Here is a 20,722-nt window from a genome sequence, read left to right on the forward strand (position 1 = left end):
GTCCCTGCAAAGGACTTGGGACCCGAATGTTTGTAACAGCTTTATTTGTAATAGCCCAAAAATGGAAACAAATCAAATGTCCATCAACAGATGACTGGAATAACAAACAAATATAGCTGTACAATGGAATAGTACTCAGCAAAAAAATGGACTTTTGATACATGCGATGACATGGGTGAATCTTAAAATAATTATGCAGAGTTAAAGAAGCTAGACAACAAAGAGTAGATACCATGTGATTCTGTTATATAAAACTAGAAAATGCAAACTATCATCACGGAAAGCATATCAGTGACTGCTTGGGAATGGGAAAGTGAGGCTAAAGAAAGGGAGGAATTACAAAGGGGCACAGAAAACTTTTGGAGATAATGGGTATGTTCATTGTTTTGGTGGTAATCATTTCATGTGGTATATATATTTTAAAACACCAATTTGTGGCCGGGCGCGGTGACTCATGCCTGTAATCCCAGCACTTTGGGAGGCTGAGGCAGGTGGATCACAAGGTCAGGAGATAGAGACCATCCTGGCTGACACAGTGAAACCCCATCTCTACTAAAAATACAAAAAATTAGCTGGGCGTGGTGGGAGGCACCTGTAATCCCAGTTACTTGGGAGCTGAGGCAGGAGAATGGCGTGAACCCAGAACGCGGAGCTTGCAGTGAGCCAAGCGCCACTGCACTCGAGCCTGGGTGAGAGTGCGAGACTCCGTCTCAGAAAAAATTAATTAAAGAAAGAAAAAAACATCAACTTGTATACTTTAAATATGTGGAGATATATATATATATATAAGCTAGTTAAAAAAAAATACCACTTCCTACACACCAGATAGACTATAATTAAAAGTATGGGCAATACTAAAGGTGTGGAGAAAGAAGAACTTTCATCATTGCTGGTAGGAGTCTAAATATGCCCAATTACTTTGGAAAACTAGCAGAATTTACTGCAGCTAAACAAACACCTGTTCTATGACCCACTAATTCCATTGCCTGAACTATAATCACAAGACATGAGTGCATATGTCTACCAAAAACATGTATAAGAATATCCATAGTAACTATTCATCTTTACCAAAAGAATGAAAAAAATCCATCAGTAGTTGAATCGATAAATTGTGGCATATTCATGCAAAGTAATACTACACAGAAAAAAATAAGCCACTGCTACAAAGTGGCAACACATGGAAGAATCTCAAAGACATAATGTTGAGTGAGATGAGCAGACATGAAGAAAACGTACTGTCCAATTCCATTATTATGACACCCAGAACAGGAAAAAACTAACAAATGGTGACAGAGACAAAAATACTGCCTACCTTTGAAGAAATGTTGATTGGAAGGAGGCACAGGGAGACTTTGGGTTACTGGATATATTCTGTATGCTGATATTATGTTTTACACATCTGTATTTCCCTTATAGATGGTTAACAAAGGAGTTACACAGGAGTATGTAAAAATTCTTTCAACTGTGCATTTTAAATGTGTTAACTTAGTAACTATAAAACACCAATGAAAAGTAAAACAAAAATAAATAAATGAACGGACACTCAAATTCCATGATTTAACAAGAGAGACTGGTAAGGAGAAACACAGATATGTAAAACATAATTTCAAGAAATTAGGCAGTGGAAATTTCATGAATAATTTTAAATTATAAATACAGAGTTGCTCTTGTTATTTTTTCAGGAATTCTTAACTGGCTCTGACTTCCTCCTCCCAGCCTAGTTGTCTCCCAAACCTAATTGTCTGTGAGTTATTAAGGATTACTGAAAATTTGTTTTCATAAACTAAAATTAGCACATTAATAGGGTTTAATGATTAGTAACCTACAAAGTATCCTACAAATTAGTATCCTACAAAGAAGTCTGGCTGCGTGCAATGTTAACTGTACATAAATAGTCAGAATTCCCCTAATTTTCAGAAAGGATGTTTTGCTATCAGTCCCATGGTTTTCGGTTCCTGCCTTTTTGTTTTGTAATGATCATTTCCCATAAGTGTAGATTTACATCACAATGCTTTATGTTTATAATTATAATTAACATATGCATTTTGCTTCAGATATTAATATTCATAAGCATAATGCTAAAGTAGATGTATATAATTCAACAAAACTTGACTTTTTAAGTGATAGTTCATCATAATTACTCAGTACTTTTTCCTCAGAAAAGTAGCAACAGGTGGAGTAAAGTAAGTTATGTGGTAGTTTTCTGAGGTATTGCTCCTCACACTTAAGGGCATTAGCTGCAGGGGTCTGCCCTCAGACCCTGACCCAAACAAAACGACAGATGAATAAAACGTACATTGACACATAGATATTGTTAGAAGCTGGAAAGGGAGTGCCTGCCTAGATGACAGGACTGAAAAAAGGCAGATTTAAGAGATGAGCCTAATAGAGTGTAGCAGGTATAGGTAGTAGGCAAAGTGAGAGAATTAAAAATGAATAAATTATCTGGCTTAGCCTTTTGCTTCTTTAGTATAATGCCTGCGACCTGTGTTGTCTGCGGAAGCCACATGGTTGAGGCTGCGGGTCCTGTAGGGTTTTTCCCAGGCTGACTTGAGTTTTTTTCTTCTTTCCATCCTTTGATGAGGATGTAGTCTCCAGGTTGGTGCTGGTGTACTGGAAATTCTAGGGATGGTGCCTGTGCTAAGAGACTTTTTACAATCTTTAAAGAGCAGGTTAATGTTTTAAGAAAAACTTGTAGTTTATTTTAATGTCTAGTTTACAGAAAAACTGGATGATCCCTTTTTTTATTTTAGCCAATATGTTTACACAAAGAATTTTTTTTACAATTAACGTTTTAAAACTTGTTTAGACCTTCAAAACAAAAATTATACAACAAGCCGGGTACAGCGGCTCATGCCTGTAATCCCAGCACTTTGGGAGGCTGACACCACCGGGCGCCGTGGCTCATGCCTGTAATCCCAGCACTTTGGGAGGGCTGAGACAGGCCCAAACCTGAGGTCAGGAGTTCGAGACCAGCCTAACCAACATGGAGAAATCCCATCTCTACTAAAAATACAAAATTAGCTGAGCGTGGTGGCACATGCCTGTAATCCCAGCTACTAGGGAGGCTGAGGCAAGGGAATCGCTTGAACCTGGGAGGCGGAGATTGCGGTGAGCCGAGATCATGCCATTGCATTCCAGCCTAGGCAACAAGAGCGAAACTCCGTCTCAAAAAAAAAAAAAAAATTATACGACATTGCCTGCATAAATTCCTTTTTATAACATTCTTCACGGCTTTCATAGACAATCTTCAACATGCTTCAACTTTCTATGTTTTATAACCTTCCTTACTAAAGGTGCTTTCTTATATCTATAACTTTAATCTTTCCTTTCTTCCTACTTTATTTCTCTCCTTAGTCTTTCTTTTTGTGTCTGTCTCTGATTTGTCTTTTCTAGTCTCTTTCTTACTCATTCTTTCCCTTTATTTCTCTTTTTAATGTGCACTAATTAGGTGAGTGTTGGTATTAACGGATACATGTATATATCCCAAATTTAGGGACGTGCGTAACATTTGTTTGCCATAACTAATTAGGTTCCAATCCTCTAGGGTTAACACCTGTTGAAAAAGGAGCTGTGCCTGTGAGCTGGCAATCTGGGCATTGTTGAATAATTTGTTTAGCCAGTCTCTGTGTAAGTTGAAATTGTTTAGATGAGTTTCTCTAATTTTAGTGGAAAAATTGATGCAATTGGGTAGCTTGGTCTAGCAATGATGTTATAACCTGAAGATCTGCTTGATCATTGTCATAAGCCAGTGGGCCAGGCAGAGAGCTGTGGGCTTGAATGAATGTGTGTAATAAAGATAGAATGTGTACGTTAGTCTAGCAACTGCTGAAGTCGGAGAAAAAGAGCACACAGAGTGGGCTCCAGAGCAAACTTAATGCTGTAAAAGTTGTTAATAAATAAACAGAGTAACCTCAGCTCTCTGAGTGCTAGTAAACTCAGACTGAATGATGGAATTGTGTGGTCTCTACTAGACTGCTGCTTTTCCATGTTTACCAGACCCATCAGTAAACAGTGTTAAAGTGTTAGGTATGGGGGAGTGCAATACCACTTCGAATTTACTTAAAGGAATCCTGATGATATCAGGGTTACAACTTAGCAATTGACTGTATTAATCATTAAGATGGCAAATTGAAATAAGTAACATGAAGTTTATAAAGAAAATCTGAAAGCATCTGTAGAAGCAGAAACTTAAATAATATACTTCAACCATGTGCTTAAAGCCATAGGCAGAATAGCTTACATCTTGCAATTGAGTTTTCAGGCTGATCAAGTTTATGGACTTTAATCTGGCCAACAGTCTTGAAAACAGTGACTCACTAGTTGGGGAACTCAATTCAGGCCTCTTTTAGCAAGTACAAATCAAAGACTATCTGTAATTAGTGGGTTAAGACAGTCATTCATGAATATGCTTTCACTACACTTACATACAACTTTTCTTCTAATTTAACAAATATGATTTAGTTAGGTTTAAAGGTCTCCTTTAAAGGGTAATGTGTGGTTTTATATGCCTAGCTTTTAATTACTCTTTAATTCATGGGCCTTCTGTAATCTCTCTCCCTTCAGAGGTTACTGTTTTACCTAATCTGGATTTGGAGAGCTACGTCAAGGATAGGAGAGAGACAGCAACAGTGGCCATTATCAGAAAAGAGGTTTTTCAAATTCTTACATTTCACTTAAATTTTAGCAGACAATTAGAATCTGGGATGTCCCTTGTAAACAAGCAGCACACGAGATTTTGCCTTGGATCACCTGCAGAGCTGGAGAGCTGAGCCCGCGGGTCCCTGGGCGGTAGCTGTTTTACTGGTAAAAGCACTGCCTTTTGCCTGTGCTGGCTCTGTTTCTGTGAACTTCCGGGCTGCTGAGCCTTTCTTTTTATTTACTCCTTGCTCGGCTGCATTTCTTTCGGCTCCTGATGCCTTTTTTCTTATCTTTTTATAAACATACACCTGATTGCCTTGCTGATTCTGCATTACTGGGCAGGCTAAGAGCACTGCTTCTCATGCTGCCTGCTTAAGACAGGGACTGATAGCTGTAGCATATCCTCTGTCTTTTTTCCTATCTATTGGAGGACGAGGCTCAGGTAAAACCTCCGTTTCCTCTTTATTATTTCAGCCTGGTGATATTAGGGAAGAGGAAGTGATAAGGCAGGTGACGTTTTCTCCTCCTGGCTCTTTTTAGGCTCTTCAGTGTGTAACAGAGCTAGGGCTGCTCTAATTGAAGCCTGTAACATTAAAGCTGTTACTGGGACCTGTTGCCTTTGCACATGATGTTAAGATTTCTCCCCATTTGTTCCCAGAGTTCTACGTCTAGCGTTCCTTCTTCCGGGAACCATGGGCTTGGGATCACAACAGTTTGCATTACAACAGTTTGTCTAACATGGATGATTAGGTCCCTTAATGGAGCCTGCAAAACCGAGGCTCCGCTAGCCTTGAGCAACTCTTTTAATACTTTTATATAATGTTTCTGCTATGCTAATAACTGTTGTCCCATGGTGAAAACTCAGTTTGACCCAGCTTCCCCCAGAACTTGGTAACCTTGAGTGGGTACCAATGACTTACTGATTACTCACTGACTTGACCGCACGGTTCCTGTCTTCACCTTTGTTTTCTGGGGGGGTCCGTCGCTTTTCCTTCAGGCTTCCTTGGCAGCTTTCCTCATGAGGGCGGTCCTCACACTTCCTGGGCAGCTTGCTTCATGAGGAGTTCCAACTGCGGGGAGTCTGTTTCTGCAGACCCCTGACTGGCCTCACACGGCTTTCCTCCCACGGGTTTCCTTACACAGGGCACCAGGTGAGGTATTGCTCCTCACACATGAGGGCATTAGCTGCGGGGATCTGCCCTCAGACCCTGACACAAATGACGGATGAATAAAACGTACACTAACACACAGATATTCTGTTTCACCAGTCCAGCTAAGTATCCGGCCACCTGCACACCTAGAAAGGTTTATCACTGATTTGTTTTCTAAGACCACCAGGGCGAGTACTAAAGAACCAGCGAGTAGGCAAGGCTAGGAGCAAAACTGCAAATTTATTTTTGGTCATCCAGCTTCAGGGAAGAAGGTGTGGGGGTGAGGTCCATCAGTCTCCGGCAAAGGAGGCTGAGGGAGTCGCCCGGTGGAGCTCTCGGGCGAAGTTCCTGGTGCAGTCCCGACAGGAGTGGGGGCTGAGGAAGTTCGCGCCTGGCGTCCGTCAGGTGTGTCCTTTTATGTGCTAGGTCTAGGGTGAGAGATCTGTGGGCAGGGCAGGGGTGGAATTTGGGCAGGCCAGGGGTGGAGCAGGGGGCTGGGCTTGGGTGAGTTTCTATTTCCCCAGCTAAGTTTGGGTTTCCTTGGTTTTTCCGTCACGCTTGCACCTGCGCCCTCGGCAGGCACTCTTCCCGGAGGGGGGAAGGTTAGTGGTGAAGAACCCGGAAGTGCGCCATCTTGCCTCTGTTCGTCCAGACAATCACTGTGGCCAGCGCTGAGCAGCTCGAATTCCAGTATAGTATACAATTAACAACAGAAGCTTTGAGTAAACACACTTGTGGGTAATTAACATGGTTAAGAGAGTAGTTCTAGGAATGATGAAAGCTCAGGTACCCTGGTCTAAGGTAAATACTGTCAGGCCTCTGAGCCCAAGCTAAAAACCATCATATCCCCTGTGACCTGCACGCATACATCCAGATGACCTGAAGCAACTGAAGATCCACAAAAGGAGTGAAAAGAGCCTTAACTGATGACATTCCACCATTGTGATTTGTTTCTGCCCCACCCTAACTGATCGATGTACTTTGTAGTCTCCCCCACCCTTAAGAAGGTTCTTTGTAATCTCCCCCACCCTTATGAAGATTCTTAATGTACTTTGTGAGATCCACCCCCTGCCCACAGAACATTGCTCCTAAGTGCACCACCTATCCTAAAACCTATAAGAACTAATGATAATCCCACCACCCTTTGCTGACTCTCTTTTCGGACTCAGTCCGCCTGCACCCAGGTGAAATAAATAGCCTTGTTGCTTACACAAAGCCTATTTGGTGGTCTCTTCACACGGGTGCGCATGACAAATACCATTGGGGGCAATATCCTTGGTTGACCTCCCCAGAGGAGGCCATCTGGCTCAAAGGTTAGTTAATGGAAGTAGGGTAAACAGGTAAACAGACTTAACTGGGGAAGCCTCTGCTGTCCCTTGTATTTACTCTATGACTTAATGCTCTAAGGTAAGAGCCAGCTGCCTTGGCCTGTTCAATTATTACAAGCTATGTAACCTTTCGGCCTTCTAAAAGGTTTGTGACTATTTCCTGTAATTTTCCCTAATATTTCCCTTTACCCTTTCTGCCACCAACCTGAGTGAATCCCAACAGTTTTCCCCCCGTTGCAAAATGTACCACGTTCAAAAGTTTGAAGATCACTGTCTTTATTATCATCTTGCCCTTAATTTTGGCCTTCCTTCTCCAAACACACGCACACCCACCCACACACACAAAATCACTTTAGTCTGTACTAGCAAAAAGTGAGCTATATGGTCCTTTTTAGCACACAAAAAAAATACAATTGTGTCATTTCTTTTACTCAGAAGACTTCAGTTTTTACATTGCCTTCAGCAATGATTATTAACACACTTTAGGTACTTATACTTTTGAGAATAAATAATAAAGCTTTTTACTTTCTTCTGAGAAAAATATGCAATATAATTTTATATAATTTTAGAGGTTTAGCAACACCTCTGAAGCCTATCCATAGATCTTCTAGGGATCCTTCACCTAACCTATACAATAAAAATGGAATATCCTTTGAATAGCATAAAAGATTCTTCATTTACCTAGCCAGGCTCTTCACTTCCACTTCCTACTTTGAAAGGAACTTCCACAGCATACCACGTTCTTTCTTATTGTCAGACCTCTGAGCCCAGCGACCTGCACGCATACATCCAGATGGCCTGAAGCAACTGAAGATCCACAGAAGTGGAAATAGCCTTAACTGATGACATTCCACCATTGTGATTTGTTTCTGCCCCCGCCTAACTGATCGATGTACTTTGTAATCTCCCCCACCTTTAAGAAGGTTCTTTATAATCTCTCCCAACCTTGAGAAGTTTCTTTGTAATTCTCCCCACCCTTGAGAATGTACTTGGTGAGCTTCACCCCCTGTCCCCAAAACATTCCTCTCAACTTCACCGCCTATCCCCGAACCTATAAGAACCAATGATAATCCCACCACCCTTTGCTGACTCCTTTTTCGGACTCAGCCCGCCTGCACCCAGGTAAAATAAATAGCCTTGTTGCTCACACAAAGCCTGTTTGGTGATTTCTTCACATGGACATATGAAACACACCTTTTTTTCCTTTCTCTTCTCTTTTCTTTTTTTTGAGACAGATATTCCTTCTGCAACCCAGGCTGGAGTGAGTGCAGTGGCACAATGACGGCTCACTGCAGCCTCTACCTCCTGGGTTTAAGTGATATTCCTACCTCAGCTTCCAGAGTAGCTAGTAAGGGAGGAGACCACCCCTCATATCGTCTTATGCCCAATTTCTGCCTCCAAAGAAGGAAGAAGTAAAAACTAAAAGGCAGAAATGAAATCCACAGGAAGACAGTCTGGCGCTGCGCCCTGAGCCTGGTAGTTAAAGATCGACCCCTGACCTAATTGGTTATGTTATCTATAGATTACAGACATTATATGGAAAAGCACCGTGAAAATCCCTATCCTGTTTTGTTCTGATCTAATTACCTGTGCATGCAGCCCCCAGTCACGTACCACCTGCTTGCTCAATCACGACCCTCTCACGCGCACCCCCTCAGAGTTGTGAGCCCTTAAAAGGGACAGGAATTGCTCACTTGGGGAGCTCGGCTCTTGAGACAGGACTCTTGCCGACGCTCCCAGCTGAATAAACCCCTTCCTTCTTTAACTCAGTGTCTGAGGGGTTTTGTCTGTGGCTTGTCCTGCTACACTAGGACTACAGGCATGTAACATCTTGCCCACCCAATTTTTTTTTTTAACAGACAGAATCTCACTATGTTGCCCAGGCAGTGTTTATTTTTAAATAAACTTCTAATTTTAGCATAATTCGAGATTTACAGAAAAATCCTGAAGATAAGACAGTTCATTTCTGTATTCCCCACACCCACTTCCCCTATTACTAACATCTTACATCAATAGGTACCTTTGTTACAATTAATGAACCAATATTGATATGTTATTATTAGCTAAAGTTCATAGTCTATTCAGATTTTTTAGTTTTTACCTAATGCTCCTTTTCTGTTACAGGATCCTATCCGGGGTGGCATATAACATTTTGTTGTTGTATCTCTTCTGGTTTCTCTTGGCTGTAATAGTTTCTCAGACTTTCCTTGTTTTTGATCAGCTTGGTAGTTTTGAGGAGTACCCATTAGGTATTTTGTAGAATAATCTTCAGTTGAGGTTTGTCTGATGTTTTTCTTATGATGAAACTGGGGTTATATGTTTTGGAGAGAAAGACCACAGAGGCAAATACCATTTTCATGATATCATATCAAGGATGCATACTTATCAACATGCCTTATCACTGTTGATGTTAACGTTGATCTACTGACTGAAGTAGAATTTTTCAGGTTTCTCTCCTGTGAAATTATTCTTTTCCCTTGTTTCCATACTGTATTCTTTGGAAGGAAGTCACTATGCACAGCCTCAATACTTCCTTTAGGGCAGAGTATCTACATAAAGTACTTGAAATTCTTCTGCATGGAAGATTTGTCTATTCTTCCTTTCTTTTATTTTTAAATATGTTTACCTCTACCTGGAATGCTGAAATAACACAATTTCAAAATTTCGATGACTTAGCACACATTTTATTCCTTATTCATTCCAAAATGCCTATCACACTTTAGCAAGTGGCTCTGCTCCACATAGTCACTCAGACGCTCAGGCTGCCAGAGGTTCCACCATCAGGTAGCTACACTTTCTGAAACACGCAACTTCATCAGTTGCCAAGGAAAAGTAAGAGCACTGGAGTGTTTTGTACCAGCAATTAAATGTTTCAACTTAGAAATGACATTTCTATCCATAGCTCATTGCCTAGATTTAGCTACATCACTCTGCCTAACTCTACAAGGGGACAAGGAAGTATAATTCTCCCCTGTGCCTGGAAGGAGAGGGAACTAGATATGGGTGAGTACTGGAAGTTTCTACCACAAGTCTTCTACCCTACTTGTCCACTAAACAAAATTCTATTCTTCCCCCAATTCTCATTCAGCTGAAATGCTATGAAGCATTCACCATCTCTTCCAGACAGACTTCAGGTTCCCTCCATGCTCCGTCATCACTTTGTGGCTATCACCATTAAAACTATTATATTGGATTATAATTGTTGGTTTGCATGTTCTGTAGAAGAAAACAACCATGTTTTTTCACCTTGGTATCCTCAGCATCAATACCGTGCCTCTTACATAGAAAAATATTCAGTCAATGTTTATTATTGGCTTGGCACAGTGGTTCACACCTGTAATCCCAGCACTTTGGGATGCTGAGATGGGAGGATTGCTTGAGCCCAGGAGTTTGAGACCAGTCTGGGCAACATAGTGAGACCCTATCTCTACAAAAAATGAGAAATTAGCTGGATGTGCTGATGGTGCACCTGTAGTCCCAGCTACTCAGGAGGTTGAGGCAGGAGGATCCCTTGAGCCCAGGAGGTTGAGGCTGCAGTGAACTATGATCACACCACTGTATTCCAGTCTGGGCAATAAAGCAAGACCCTGTCTCTATTTTTAAAAAAAGCTTTTATTATATTGAATTAATGAATAGATAAATTCTCAAACTTTGTAACCAATGTTACACAGGACCTTATTCTATAATAAGATTATAGTGTTCTTGGCAACAAAAGTGGAATTCTTTTGGTCCATATTAACTTTATTTATTTATTTATTTTTGAGACAGGGTCTCACTCTGTCACCCTGGCGGGAGTGCAGTGGTACAATCTCAGCTCATTGCAATCTCTGCTCCTCCTGGGCTCAAGCAATCCTCTTGCCTCAGCCTCCCAAGTAGCTGGGACTAAGGTGCATGCCACCACACCCAGCTAATTTTTTGTATTTTTTGTAGAGATGGCATTTTGCCATGTTGCCCAGGCTGGTCTCGAACTCCTGGGCTTACACAATTTGCCCACCTTGGCTTCCCAAAGAGCTGGGATTACAGGTATGAGCCACGACACCCAATCCCTTATTAACTGTTAATGAAGTATTGAATCATACCTTCAAATAGTTTCTACCTAGATTGGTATGAGAAATCCTGTGCCTCAAACATATGGTCTTATTTCTAATGTATTCCAGAGGACTAAATTAACTGTGTATTTTTTAAAATTATTCTCTCGGCCAGGCACAGTGGCTCACATGGTGGATCACACCTATAATCCTAGAACTTTGGGAGGCTGAGGTGGGTGGATCATTTGAGGTCAGGAGTTTGAGACCATCCTGGCCAACATGGTAAAACCCTGTCTCTACTAAAAATACAAAATAGCTGGGCATGGTGGTGGGCGCCTGTAATCCCAGCTACTTGGGAGGCTGAGGCAGGAGAATCACTTGAATCCAGGAGGTGGAATTTGCAGTTTGCTGAGATTGTGCCACTGTACTCCAGCCTGGATGACAGAGCGAGACTCCATCTCAAAAACAATGAATTAAATAAATAAATAAAAATTAGTTTCCCTCTTTTTTTTTAACTCTAAGCTATATTTTGTAATTATTTTCTAATAATAAAAAAAACCCACATCCCTCTGTAGTTTGTGGTTGGCTTTTATTTAGAACTTTGTGTTACTTCATTGCATCATGTGTAAAGTCACAATCCTGTTTTAAAACACATGTTCAAAAGAGAAGAGCAACAATTTAATTGTAGGTGGGATGTATTTTTTATACAGTGATTTTACCAAATTTGTTGAGTGTCTATATTGTACAAATGAAGGCTTCTTACTGGGAAGGCAGAAGAAAAGGTTTAAAGGAGCATAGTAAGCCCTCAAAAAGCTCATGATAGTAATTATAAAGACAATAGAACAGCAAACAACAATAATAGAAAATGAAGTCATAGATGGCATGTAATGACATATGTGTGTTTGAAACACTAAGTCATCTGAGTTCAAGAATGGCACGCTCTGGGTGTGGAGTGGGTCAGAAGAGAGAAAACCTGGAGTTAAGGGGATTAGTAAGAAAGCCATGTACTAACATAAAGTTATCATGAAGTCCACACCCTTTAGGTCTAAAATAGATTCTATACTCCACAGGGGAGATTTAACTTGCAGTGTGATTGAATTCCTTACATAGGGATGATAATTCTAAGTGTAGTTTTTATGTGTTTAGGTTTATTTTACTACCTTTTTTTCACAAATAAATAGTAGTCAAGGGTGTGTATGTGTGTGTATAAACTTTTCTGTTTTAGAAGATGGCACACTTACTGTGGAAACTTAAAATATCTTTACTTCCTAGATGTTAAAAAAATTCATTTCTTTTTTTTAGCAGATTAGGGTTTAGCATCCTATTTTTAAAATAACATTTCTAATTTACTAAGTTACTCTTCAATTACATGTCAGTTTGAAATAGCAGTCAAATAAATTATTTTCTAAAATAAATGTGTGATCTCAACACAGTGTTTCTGGAACTAAAAAAACCCACACAAAATAGATGTGTGAGGCACTGATACCACCCTTCATCCTCTTTGGGTCAGGCTGACTTGATTGCAAGGCCTGGGTGTAAATAGCACTACATTTGTGGGTTCAGTTTCTACTTGACTGAGGTGGAAAGTGAGTATTTCCATGCTGGCAAGCAGCCACCTCACAGAGCTATTGTGTACTGGAGTTGGGGGAGTTGGGGAGGAAAGAATAAGATAGTGTAGCTGTACCCAAAACAACTTAGAGTGATGCCAGAAGGGAAACCAGCATCCTCTTCAAGTAAATGTGTATATACAAATCATCATTAAAAGGAAGTTAAACAAAAAATCAGGCCGGGTGCGGTGGCCCAAGCCTGTAATCCCAGCACTTTGGGAGGCCGAGACAGGCGGATCACGAGGTCAGGAGATCGAGACCATCCTGGCTGACACGGTGAAACCCCGTCTCTACTAAAAAATACAAAAAACTAGCCGGGCGAGGTGGCGGGCGCCTGTAGTCCCAGCTTACTTGGGAGGCTGAGGCAGAAGAATAGCGTAAACCCGGGAGGCAGAGCTTGCAGTGAGCTGAGATCCGGCCACTGCACTCCAGCCTGGGCGACAGAGCGAGACTCCGTCTCAAAAAATAAATAAATAAATAAAAGGAAGTTAAGTATTTTAACTTATTTGCTTTCTAAGGGTTGCAGTAAAATATTTGTCAAGAGGGAGAAAAACGCAACCCACATATATGATCCCATTATCCTATTTACAACTCTCTTTCATCAACATTTTGTGATGTTACCAGAGCTCATTTACAGATTGAAATCACTAGTTCAGTGAGAGGGAATTTAATAAATATGCAATTAGATAGGCACAAATGAAAAGATTATACAGAACCTAACTTATAAAAACAAAATGGTAAAAATAAAAACAAAACTTTAAAAATACAAAATGAAAAGATTATACAGAACTTATATCCAAAGATCTTATTTAATACAGACATGAAATCAGAATGCCCTTCTAGAAAGAGGAAGTTAAAATGGGAACACTTCTGTTTCTTTGCAAACAAGACTGCATTTCATCAAGTCTGAAAAATCAGTTGATGATTTCATTATAATTTCTCAATGTTGAATGCCCAGTTATTGTGTAAATTGGGGAAAGATCTTTGAAACTTGACCAAAGTGGGAAGAAAAATGTTTTCTTTATAACGGGAAAGGGGGAAGTGAGATCCAGCCAAAGTTCTAATTACTTTGACCTTGGAAGCTTAAAGATAATGGAAATAATAGAGCATTGAGAAAGAAATCAAAAGTCCTTCAGAATGATTTTATCAGTTGTTCAACATCAAGGATATTGAGTTTTTTAAATAGCCTCTAAGCGTTCAATGGCATTGCCTGCTATTAGACCAACCTCTTACAGAAAACTCACACCTTTAAAATAAATATATAAACGAGGTGTGGTGGTGTCTGGCCTATAGTCCCAACTGCTAAGGAGGCTGAGGTGGAAGGATCACTTGAGCCCAGGAGTTCAAGGCTGTAGTGTACCATACCCATGCCTGTGAATAACCACTGCTCTCCAGCCTGGGCCACATAGCAAGACCCATCTACAAAATATAACAAAATAAACTAAAATAAAAATTAAAAAGAATATAATGGGTTGGCACAATTATATCGGAACTGAAATCAGACAAGGGGTAGGCAAAGATGTTACAGCTTGTCAAAGCATGAGAATTGGGTCTCAACAGAATTTATTCCTTTTTCATTTCAATTTTACAAGGTAGTATGGTAGACTGAAAAAAGGATGTAACTGAACCTGAATCCAAATCTCTGCTCTTACATTTATTAGCTATATTTCTTTCTTTCTTTATTTGTAAAATTGAAATAATACTTACAAAATCCCTGTAAGAATTATAGGTAATGTGTATTAATGGACTAGCGCTTTGTAAGTATGTGATAAACAAAAGCTTGTATTCTTTCCTTTCCCTTTTTCATTAATCTCCAAATAGTCTAAGTAATCGCCAGTTTAGTAGGCTGACTATTCAACCTCCTAAATATCTCTTGAGCTCTCTCAGTTCTCTCCATAGGCAATCATCACCTGCCATCCAGATTATTTGTCAGTTCTCTAGCAACTGTCTCTGAAGCCAATCTAGAGTTTAAAATTTTTGAGCCTGTTACTCTCCACTTTAATACTCATGAATAGTTTCTCATTGTCTTTGGGATTAAGTCCCAAATCCCATTGTCTTTGGGATTAAGTGCCTAGATGTGGCCCTGCCTCTCCCACCCTGACCTCAATCTCATTTTTCTTTGCCACTTTATCCAGTGGCAAATGTCTTTTACCAGACATTCTAGCACTTACAGATTTAAAGTCCAAATGTCTTTTTTGTTTTTTAATTTCAAAAAAAAAATTTTTTTTTAGTTTTTTTTTTTTTTTTTTTTTTTGAGACAGTCTCACTCTGTCGCCCAGGCTGGAGTGCAGTGGCATGATCTCTGCTCACTGCAAGCTCACCATCCTGGGTTCACGCCATTCTCCTGCCTCAGCCTCCCAAGTAGCTGGGACTACAGGCACCCACCACCATGCCTGGCTATTTTTTGTATTTTTTAGTAGAGACGGGGTTTCATAGTGTTAGCCAGGATGGTCTCGATCTCCTGACCTCATGATCTGCCTGCCTTGGCCTCCCAGAGTGCTAGGATTGCAGGCATGAGCCACCACACCCGGCCAAGGCCAAATGTCTTTATCAGACATTCTAGCACTTCTTTCAGGTTCTTCATCAACCTGTTCTTGCCTTTTGCCTCTGGGTTTTAGAACATGCTGTTTCAGCCCCACTCTCTCTCCACAATTTCCCTACCTCTCTCATTTGGCTAACTGTAACTCATCATTCAGGTCTCAACTAGAACCTCCTAGACAGGTTTATCACTTTTGTTAATTTCTTCTATAAATACAGTGCTTCTATTTCTGAAGTACTCACCACTCTTAAAATTGTTTTCAATCAGCATGACTTACTATTCTATAAACTCTATGAGGGCAAGGATGTTATCTGCCTAGTTCCTACCAGAACCTGAGTTCCTTGCACGGTGCTGCCTAGCGGACAATAGCTGCTAGATACAACATTGTCAGACAAATTATTTCCCAATAAGTGCATGAGAGTATGACACATGGCAAAGGCAACAACTGTAAGAAGCATATTAAAAGCAATTTAAGAGCTTAAAAGCCAGGATGCCTTTACAAAACTGTTTTTGAACTTTAAACATAACTCTGAAAGAGTCTTAACTCTAAATATCCCTTTAACTGAAATGTTGTTACTTTTTAAAAACTATTTTCAGTGATTCTTTCAGATATGGCCTACTCTCTTTGTTCTCTGCCTTTGCTTATATGACTTTCTCTATTTAGAACACTGCCCACCTTACCTCAATTCCTTCAGTCCCCTGGCTGGCTTGTACTTCTTGAAGACTTTGTAGAATTAAGAGGCTTTCCATAGGCAGAGTAGGTGGGGAAGGGCATAGCAGATTGAAGAAATAGCAAGAGAGAAGCAAAGAACAGAGTTAATGTGCAGCAAATACCAAAAATGGAGAATTCTTCTCTGTGGCTAGAGGTAAAATGCATGGCAGAGCCTAGCAATACCCCTACTAGGCTAGTGCTACTTATTAGGCCAAGTGATCAAGTGACAGATTTTAAACATAGTAACATGTGACTTTTGCTAGAGACTCTTGTAGTACAGTATTGGCAGTATAGTAGAAATAATTCCCCATTACCCAGTCCTGTGATGTATGGTGAATAGTATTATTTCCTTTTGGAATTAACCAGTTACCTGACCCAAAATGCAGCAGCAGCAAGACCATAGCATAAATTAAAGTTATATGATTTCTGGAGTTTAGATGGTGTCAGAAAACCCGGGAAGGAAATTATCTAGCTTGTTTGATCTATTTTGCAATGAGCAGGACCTCAAATTACAGGGATATTGAGTGCTAAAAGATGAAGGGGTGGCCTGCCCCTCCACACCTGTGGGTGCTTCTCGTTAGGTGGGACGAGAGACTTGAGAAAAGGAAATAATACACAGAGACGAAGTATAGAGAAAGAAAAGCGGGACCCAGGGGACCGGCGCTCAGCTTACAGAGGACCCACGCCAGCACCGGCCTCTGAGTTCCCTTAGTATTTATTGAGAATTATCTTTACCATTAAAAGGATAAGGGAGTGGCTGGACAATAGGATTATTGTAGGGAGGAAATCGGCAGTAAGACATATGAAAAAATCCTTGTAACATGAATAAGTTTAAAGGAAAATACTGTGCCTTGAGATGTATATGCGACATCTCCATAAACCTTTTAGCAGCATTGCTCCAGCAAGTCCCACCTTATTCCAGCAAGTCCCACCTTATTCCTAAAGGCGTTTTCTCCTTACTCAGTAAACAAGACACACAATGGGTATTACCCAGAGATGTTCCAATCCCAGGGAGGGGCAGGATTTTTAGCCAGCAAGCTGCCTTCAGGTACTTATTTAACAAAGACACATCCTGCACAGCCCAATATCCTTTTAACCTTAAATCACCTTCGCACATGTCTCTTGCAAGGACAAAGTTGGGGGTAGGGTCACAGATTAACAGCATTTCAAATACAGAACTAAATGGAGTCTCTTATGTCTACTTCCTTCTATATAGACACAGTAACAGGCTGATCTCTCTTTTTCCCACAAAAGAACAGATTGCATGCCAATCACAACAGGAAGAAAGAAAGCAAAAAAGAACACACTGTGATCACTAATACTTGGGAAAAAAATACACTAGTCTGAATTAGCCAATCCTAAATTAGTTACCATTTCTTAGCAACCCATGTGCCTCAGGCGCCAACGAAATGCCACCTTTGGATTGAGGTCAAGCCCTACTCCTCATAGGGACTACTCCCACAGAAAGTCATTCTGACCCATGGCCAGGCTCCTGGACTTGCAGGGGGCAGCTGGTAGGGGTGCTCGTCCTGTTTCACAAGACTGGTACATAGCAGCTCCACCAGTTGAGAAAGTAATTACTTCACTTTAACCTTTCAGCGTCTAGTGTCCCCTGGAGAGTCAGAGGGTATTGCTCCCTACACCCCAACTCTCTCACTCCCTGTATATTCTCCTAGCAGCCATGCTGCCACAACAGAAATGAATCTAGGTTCTCTGCACCCCTAAGCCAAACCCCACAGGGCATTCAGCTGAGTCATGAGTGAAATGCAGCTGTCCTAACCACAGTATCCCAACGTCCTCAATAACTTCAAGGAAGCAGCACTGCTTCACTACCAAGTGGTTATTTGCACCCTCTAACAAAAGCCATGCCAATGCTTCTCTCCATTAATACAATTTAGATTTACCTGCATCAGTGACATTCTGAGGTTTTTAAAATTCATTTTTCTGATATACTGACACAGGTAATATTTTAATTACTTAATACTAATAGCAAAAACAAGATTGCAGGAACAAAAATTACATAGTACTGACATAAATTATAGTGAAACAAAATTATAAAGACAGAGAGGTCTGGCTCACTAGTGTGAACCATTGAAAATCTAAACACTGGCCAGGCATAGTGGTTCATGCCTACAAGCTCAGCACTTAGGGAGGCCAAGGTGGGAGGATCACTTGAGCCCAGGAGTTCAAGACCAGACTGAGCAACAAAGTGAGACCCCGTCTATACAAAAATTAAAATAATTAGCCAGGTGTGTGGTACGTGCCTGTAGTCCCAGCTACTCTGGAGACTGAGGCAGGAGGGTGGCTTGAGCCCAGGAGTTCAAGGATGTAGTGAGTTACGTTGTGCCACAGCACTCCAGCCTGGGTGACAGAGTGAGAATCTGTCTCTAAAAAAAAAAAAGAAAAGAAAATGACCTAGGGTTACCTCTGGAGTTAATGGTGACCTGAGTCATGACAACAACGAGCTAGTTTCAGGAAAATAGTTTAATCCCTAGAGCCCGCAGGAATCATCTCATTTTCTGCTTTCTAATCGCATTCTAATCAGAGCAAGCAAGTCTAGATCAAATAGTGTGGTTAGTATAGATTTGGTGTACCATAAATGGATGTAAGAAACATCACTTTGCTTTCTTCCCAAATCTAACAAAATGTCTCTAAGCCCCACTTCCCCCGTGTGGTGAGGCAATGCTAATTTTCGTTAAACTTTTTAAGCTGCTCTCCTGTCCAGGAGCTTCTAGGAGTCTCAAAAAAACTATGAAGTTCCGAAAATCTGGGGAAGACCTTAGAGCTTCAGCCTGTCATAGTCATACCTGAGCTGCTCAGACAGTGGTTACTGCCCAAGCTGACGTGGTCATTCAAAGGCAGGAGGCTCCTTTTCCAAGCTTTGTTGATGCCCAAGGCAGGGCAATTTGTGTTCAATTTCTCCAGCAGCTTCGCGCCATCCAAGATACCTCTTGCCATTGCCCTGGATCCCACATGGGAGTGAGATGCAGAGTGCTACCAGTCTTGGAATCTGCTGCCACTGTCACCCTAGATATGACCAAATTTACCTTGTCAATACCCAGTGGCCTCAGAAAGTCCCTCCCCAGCTTATTCTCTCTCAGTGGAATTTGTTTCTCAAACAATAGCCTGGATAGGAGGTAGCATTCTGGAAGCATGGCAACTTGTGTTTCTTCCAGGAAATACAAATGCTATTCTTACAAGAGTTTTACATCTTTTTTTTTTTTTTTTAACTATGCAATAAAAATGACCCTACCAAAAGAACACTGTACTGAGGTATTCTTTCTAGTTACTTTTTACACGGCTTATATGTTATTTGAATGCTGCTCATGAAGCTCTGTGAAAATAGTTCACTTATTTCCATTGAAATTTAAGAGAACACAGATCTGGGTAGAGATGAGCTGCAGAAGAAAGATGACTATAAAGTAACATGACTGCCTCAATAAATATGACAGAGTTCATATATGCAGGTGAATGAGGACGCCTTCAGAATAATCACCCTTACTTTAGTAATTCCACTATCGATTAAAATATTTTTGGAACTTCTCTCTTAGAGTTCCCTTCAAGGCCTAAAACACACTCCTCTTTCTCCCTCCCTTTCTTTCTCTTATTTTCTCTTACCTCCCTGAGATATTCGTTATAGCTTATGTCTTATTTTGTTTTGCCTCTGTTTCCTTTGAGTTCTTCTTCTTGAAATGTTTCTTTTGATGTTAATGTCACTCTGTATTTCACAATCGTGTCTTTCATCAAGTATCCTCCACTGATTGTGTAGGAATAATACAAAGCACTAAAGAGCTGAGCAAAAAATCTGTAAACCTGGGTACGTCTCACCACAAGCAATTGATCAAGACTGGCCATTTCACTGTGGGCCCCAAATAATCATATCTATAGGTCTTTACTCCTGGTTCAGATATTTACTCCAGAGAGAATCCTACTGGTTCCTGCCTGGGAGGTAGTTTTGGCAGCCAGACATCGAGGAGCTCGGTTCAGGCAGGGTGAGAACTGGGTGACTGGCTTACTGTTCAGAAGGCAGATTTGTATTTAATGCCCCTGTTTTCATTATGGCATTATCCCCTGTCTTTAGTCATGCCTTGAGTCCCAAGTCCAGAGTCTCTGGTTCATCCTCTCCAAAGAGTGATTTTCTCATCCTTCTTCTAGGATTGGGAAAAGGCAGCAACCTGGTTTCCTGGTCTGGGGGAGAAAATCTGGGGCTTAACTGTTTCATATACAGATTTCCAACCTGTCTTTCTGTTTATAGCACTGCCGTGCAGTCCTGCCTTCAGAATTACCTAGTTTTTTCCAGGATCTAAGGCACGAGTTAGTTTGCTCTGTAGTGATTCCCCTTTTTCCAGGCACTCAGGTGTCAGCTTTCTCCATTATCCTAAATTAGTTACTACCCAACCACTCTGTATTATAAACTTTTATGGACATTTCTCATCTATTATCATCTCGTCTGCTTTTCCTTTGCCCTTGTTGGTTTGTACCTTTTCATATTCCTTTTGTTGATACTTTAATGTAATTTGGAAAGTGAACAGAGAGAAACCTGTGTGCCCAACCCACCACTTTCAACAGAGGGCATAGTGGCTTATGCTTGTAATCCCAGCACTTTGGGAGGCCAAGGCAGGAGAATTGCTTGAGCCCAGGAGTTCAGGACCAACCTTGGCAACATAGTGAGACCCTGTCTCTACAAAAAATGAAAAATTAGCTGTATGTGGTGGT

The sequence above is a fragment of the Piliocolobus tephrosceles genome, chromosome 10, assembly GCF_002776525.5.
Source record: "Piliocolobus tephrosceles isolate RC106 chromosome 10, ASM277652v3, whole genome shotgun sequence".
Lineage (NCBI taxonomy): Eukaryota > Metazoa > Chordata > Mammalia > Primates > Cercopithecidae > Piliocolobus > Piliocolobus tephrosceles.